General features: G+C 30.8%; 1 pseudogene; it reads right to left on the reverse strand.

The window, feature by feature from the left end:
- Nucleotides 1–3,635: 3,635 nt before the first annotated feature.
- On the reverse strand, nucleotides 3,636–4,435 carry LOC132046081 (proteinase inhibitor type-2 P303.51-like; annotated as a pseudogene).
- Nucleotides 4,436–6,166: the final 1,731 nt, after the last annotated feature.

Below are 6,166 nucleotides of genomic sequence, written 5' to 3' on the forward strand. Positions count from 1 at the left end.
ATTTAATTATATATAAAAAATTGTAAGTTAAAAAACAACATTTTTTAGAATATATTTAGACTTCCTTTTTATTTTCATACAAATTAATGCATGCATCAAAGCTTTTCTCCCTTTTATTTTACTACATTTTTTTGAGAAATCTTTACTGATCCAAATTGAGTTTTACTTTACGTTAGATTTCAACTTAATTTTTTTCATTAAACTTATATTTGCTAACCCATTTTTTGGAAGAAGAAAATAATTACGGTATTCAAGTAATATAAAAAAATATTCAATGGTACAAATTGTTGTATAATGACATCAATGAAGTTAACTTATAAATAAAGATAGCATTTAAAATTAAATAATTAAAAGTCTTGATACTCAAATACTTTAGATGTTTCTTCAGATTGAACCATACAAAAAGGAACTGGAAAGTTAATGAAATTTTTTGTTTTTCTTACTTTAATCTTTCCTTTTCTTTAAATATATTGTAGTTTATTTTTCTTAATGAACTGTTATAATTTCTTAAATGCGAATGTAGTTTTAGTGTTTCATGTTTATCGAACTATTTGTCCTTAATTATATAAAACATTGATTATCTCATATTTTGTAAAACATTTCAATACATTTTAATCTAAAAAAAAAAAAGTGAAAATGATTACTCTCATTTTCAATTATTTATTATTATTATTATAATAATAATAATGATAATAATTTGGAGAGCTACAATATTTCTTTAATTACTTTTTTCAAATTTTTTTAGCTATATATGAGAAATAATTTTAAACTGATAATTAAGCTTGTATTAAGGTATATAACTTTTTTATTACTTGTCCGTAATAAATTTTATAGAAAAAAAAATTGAAACAAATTTAATCATTTCCACATAAAAGAAAGACAATAAAGTTTTGGATCAATTTTTAATTTGGTTGAATTAATAATATTTTGCGGTGTCACTATCACCCTTCCACATCATCCCTCCTAGAATTTAATTAGCCCATATAATTATTCAAATTTACCAAAATAGGTGAGAGCTTAAAAGGTAATTAAACTTTCAATTAAGAGTAAAATGGACAAAAAAATTTATGTGAGGACTACAAAATTTACATAAAAGAAAGACAATAAAGTTTTGGATCAATTTTTAATTTGGTTGAATTAATATTATTTTGTGGTGTAACTATCACCCTTCCACATCATCTCTCCTAGAATTTAATTAGCCCACATAATTATTCAAATTTACCAAAATAGGTGAGAGCTTAGAAGGTAATTGAACCTTTAATTAGGGGTAAAATGGATAAAAAAAATTCATGTGAGGACTAAAAAATTTTGAGATACTCCCTTATATATAATAGTAATATAATCAAGACACTAAAGTTGAAAGGAATGAAGTAACATATACTAGTACAAATTAAAAATGAAAGAAGCAGTCTCCAATCATACTGAACCCATAACACGCAACATATCTAGAGACTACTACAACCGGGGAGCAAAGTTATAATTCTTGTCTTTAAAACGTGCCAATAAATTAAGGACGTACATACGCCAAGCGGCAAACTCAAAATTAACAGACGGGGGACCAAAGCAAGCAAATAGCACTATACAATTTGCATTAAATCCTTAGCTATTCATCCAAGTGATGGAAATGACATAAATGACATACTTCATTAGTCTCAATTTATATGATACTCTTTTTTATTTTTAGTCAGTCCTATAAAAAATGACACCGTTCTATATTTAGTAAAAAATCAACTTTAATAAAAAATCAACTTTAACTTTTGCCTTTTTTATCTTTAATGAAATGATATCTAGCCAGACAAATTTCTATGACTTGTTTTAGACTTCAAATTTCAAAAGACTTTCTTTATTTCTTAAATTTCGTGTCAAATCAAACACCTTCAAATTATAAAATGGGATGGAAGGATTACTAATTAAGTTATTTTTGTTTATTTTAAGATAATAAAGCCATCAATTATGTATTTTCAAAAGAAAATAAAAAGCATTATAAGGGTTTTATCTTCTCTTAATTTGCATGTTATGTCATATTAAAACTTCATTTTTAATGATAAAGTTTATTGTAAATCTTATAGCCATTCAACCTATGTTTCTTATAGCCATCAGAAAATGACCCAATATAGAAGAAACCCGAAGAAAAATGATCCAATATATATTCCTAATAATCCTACAGGCTAAGGAAAAAGCTCTTTTCTTTGAGGTTCCTTTAAAAGGCATATATATTCTCAATATACATATTTGGAAATTTTGAAAGACATATAAAAAAATTGCGGTAAATAATTTGTGTGACTCTTGATATGCCAACACATGAGCATGGGACGAAGGGGGTGTTAGATTATTTTTTTTGGTTACTATAATATAATTAATTTATTGGGCACGGTGTTGGCTAATGGTGGTGTTGTGTGTAGTAGCTAGTGTTGATGTTGACTGCCAGTAGTGTCGATGGTGACAAATAGTGGTGGCGGTTGATAATTGTGGTGCATGATAGTGATAACTAATGGTGGTGTGTCGAATGATAACGGTGCTTGGCTGATACATAATGGTGACTGATGATGATGTTTGTCGGTAGTAATTGGTGGCTTGGTTTTTATGGTAATGATGGGGGTGGTTATGATCGTAAATGGTGGTTAGTGGTAGTAAAGATTGATTGTAGTCATAATTGGCAGCGGAGCAATTGTGCCCGGTGGTTATGGATGGTGGAAGGTGGTAGTTGATAATGACGGGCGAAGACGGTGATAGTTGAATATGATGGACGATAACGGTAGCGGTAGATAGATAAAATTGGTGAACTGTCATCTTTATAATATTCTTTGACTAAACATTTTATTTAATAAATAAAATTAAAATATTAAGTGCAAATAAATAAGACCTTTAACATCTTAGGGGTCGTTTGGTTTGAAGACAAGTTATGATAGGATAAATTATGTTGGGATTAGTTATCTTTTGGATTAGTTATGTTGGGATAAGTTATTCTGGTATTATTTCTTATTGATTGTTTGGTTTGTTATATTAAAAGTAATATGCATTGCACAATTTATAAGAAAAAATTATTTGTTTATAAAAATACCCTTAGAAAAAGGGTTTGAGGGATCTCAGGGCTGTTTTTGTTATTTTTATTATTTTATCCCGGGATAACTAATCTTGGGATTGTTATTCCACCCTCTGCCAGGGATAACTTATCCCAGTACTATTTTTAATCCTAGAATAACTTATTCCAGGATTAGTAAACAGACAAAGGATATATGGCCATACCAAACGACCCCTCAGATCTCAAATGAGTTCGTGCACTTCTGACTTTGAAATGTAAAGTAAATTAAGGTGCCGTTTGGCCATAAAAATTATTCACTTTTTTAGGAAATTTTTTTCACTTTTTTTACTTTTGGGCGTTTGGCCATAAATATTCTGAATACAACTTGAAGTTGTATTCCGGAATACCAAAAACAAAATAAAATTGTTTTTTAAATTTTTTTCACTTTTTACAACTACATTTCACCAAAACTACAATTTTAAAAACTATGACCAAACACAACTCCAGCTCTAACTTCAAAAATTTCAAAAAAAAAGTGAATTTGTTTTTGATATCTATAGCCAAACGCCTACTAAGTAAACTAGCTAACTAGGAGTACTAGAGTTCCAAAGTAAAAGAAACTAGTGCTTCATTAAACTCTTGGACACCTTCGTGGAAAACAACTCCAAAATGTCCAAATTACAGAGATTAGCATAGCATATATCATGCATGCTTTTATTTCATACATCTATATATTATAATAGATTACAACAGGTCTTTGATTAGAAATAAGCAGTTGCCTCGGGTCTAGTACTCTCTCCTTCACAGACAAATCTGCCGTTTTTACCGAAATAGTAGCAACCCTTGTAACCCGTGCAACAGGTGGTGCATCCGGTGGGATAAATTATCGTCTTTCCACCTGAGCGAGGACATTTTGAATAAGCAATTCGTGGATCACAGTTCTTGGTGCAAGCTTTTGGATTTTTGGGGTCAGACTCTCCTTCACAAATAAAAGTTCCGTCAGCACTGTAATATTAGCAACCCTTGTAGCCTGCACAACAGTTGGTGCATATGCGATCCTTTGGACTCCCTTCTGAACGTGGGCATATCGCAAAGCCAAGATTACCACATTCTTTTGTACAAGCCTTGGCATCAGCATGTTCCACCGTGCTTACAAGTAGAAAAATCCCTACAATAAATATAGCTTGATATTAAGGAAAAACAACACTACATCTGTATGTATCAAAGAAGAAAAGAGAAGAAGGAGAAAGGAGAATCTTACCAAGAACAAGTAGGTGAGCAAGGAAACTAACTTTGTGAACGGCCATTATGGATATCTCTATCGTGATTAATTATCTTGATTTCTGTTTTGAGTGAGGAGGTCTATCCTTCTCCACCTATTTATAGCAAACGAGTAACAAACAAAATAGTTAATTAGAACATTTTTCAAAAATAGATTAAAAATGAAATTCACCCACATCACTGGAGACGGAAGGAGTAGCACTTAACCATCGTAATTCGTTGGCACGTTTTAGTTATGGATAATCTCTAGCGGTCCCCGCAGCACATTTATCCATTTATTATCCTTCGACTAGAACCTTAGGCCAATGAGAAAGAGATAATTTTGAAATTTTTGTATGAGGTGTCACTGGCTTGGTCCAATTTAGGCCGGTTATTGCACTGTTTAACTCGCTAGCATCTTTTGCAAAAGGAATTGTGTCAACTAAAATTAGAGCAATTAAATCGCACAAATTAAAGCAATATATGTAATTGAATTCCAACAATTGATGCTGGATGACAAATGTTTCAGAAACAAGCAAGTTGAGATTAGTGCAGCTTGCTGAAAAGGAAAAAAATAGCAATCGGTAGGGGCAGCTCTATCGAGAATGAGAAATTTATTCATTGCACAGATCAATTATGGATAAATGCATGCTTACAACTTCTCTATTTTCTTTGGCAAAACCCATTGGTGGCCCTTGCAAGTGATCAAGATTTTTCACTTAACACTTCAACTTACGATCTTATTTCATTTAGACAAGAGAAAAATTTGGGAGTCATTTAGACATTTTTTTGTCTTATCCGTCAAATATATAGAGTGAATGTAATACGCTCACTGATGACGTGTCAAAACAACGAATTAAATGAAGACATGCGGCATATATATATATATATATATATATATATATATATATATATAATATATATATATACAACTAAAAATAATTATTAAAAAATAAAATATGAGTAGAAAAATTATTTTAAAACTATTTAGTAAATTAAAAAGGAGCAAAAAAAAAAAAAAACTATTTTCACCCCACCCACCTAACCCCTCCATCCTCCACCTGCCGTTCCCGCAACCTCACCTTCTTCCTCTATGTTTTTTTCTTTCTTTTCTCTCTCGTCCATCTTCTCTATCACTATCAAAATTTCTACTAGAGTTTCTCTCTCCTAATTTTCTTACAGATTCATTTCATTTTCAACGATGATTAATTTACAGCAAACCCGGATGAAAAATTATGCAAAAGTTCATCATCTTCCACACAGTCATCTACATTATCCAAAGTTGAGAGCATAACTTTATGAATCATGAAGATTTTTGGGTTACAATTAATACTTTACACAACAACAAGTTCTGAAAACTTCTTCAATCCAGCCATGATTCTTTCTTCTTCATCACCTCTTTCTTGTAGCGTGGAATTTGATTCACCTTAGCTAAACACATTAGTCCTATTTTTGCAACAAACTTCAAATAGTGACAAAATTGAGCCTATAATTTTCTCGCTCACCATCATGGTAAGATTTGCTATCAGACATAACACAACTCAAGGCGGAAAAGGAGGCAAAGAGAAAAGAAGAAAAATAAAAAGAAAAAAAATGGAATTAAAGCTTTCAGTAGTACTGTACTAATGAAAAAGAAGAAGAAGGAAAAAGTAATTTTAAAAAAAAAAAAAAAATCTTGTTGGAAGAAAAGAAGGAGATAGAAGGAAAAGAAAAGATTTTAAAAAAATCGTAAAATTTAAGGTCTGCACGCGTTCGTTTGGTGTGTAATTCACTTAAGTTGCTAGGTCAGTAAAAAATATCTAAATAACACACTCGAACCCTATCTCGGGTGTCTAAACGGAACAAGATTTAGTTGAGGTGTCTAAGTGAAAGATCTTGACGATC

Source organism: Lycium ferocissimum, unplaced genomic scaffold (genome assembly GCF_029784015.1).
Source record: "Lycium ferocissimum isolate CSIRO_LF1 unplaced genomic scaffold, AGI_CSIRO_Lferr_CH_V1 ctg9315, whole genome shotgun sequence".
Taxonomy (NCBI): domain Eukaryota; kingdom Viridiplantae; phylum Streptophyta; class Magnoliopsida; order Solanales; family Solanaceae; genus Lycium; species Lycium ferocissimum.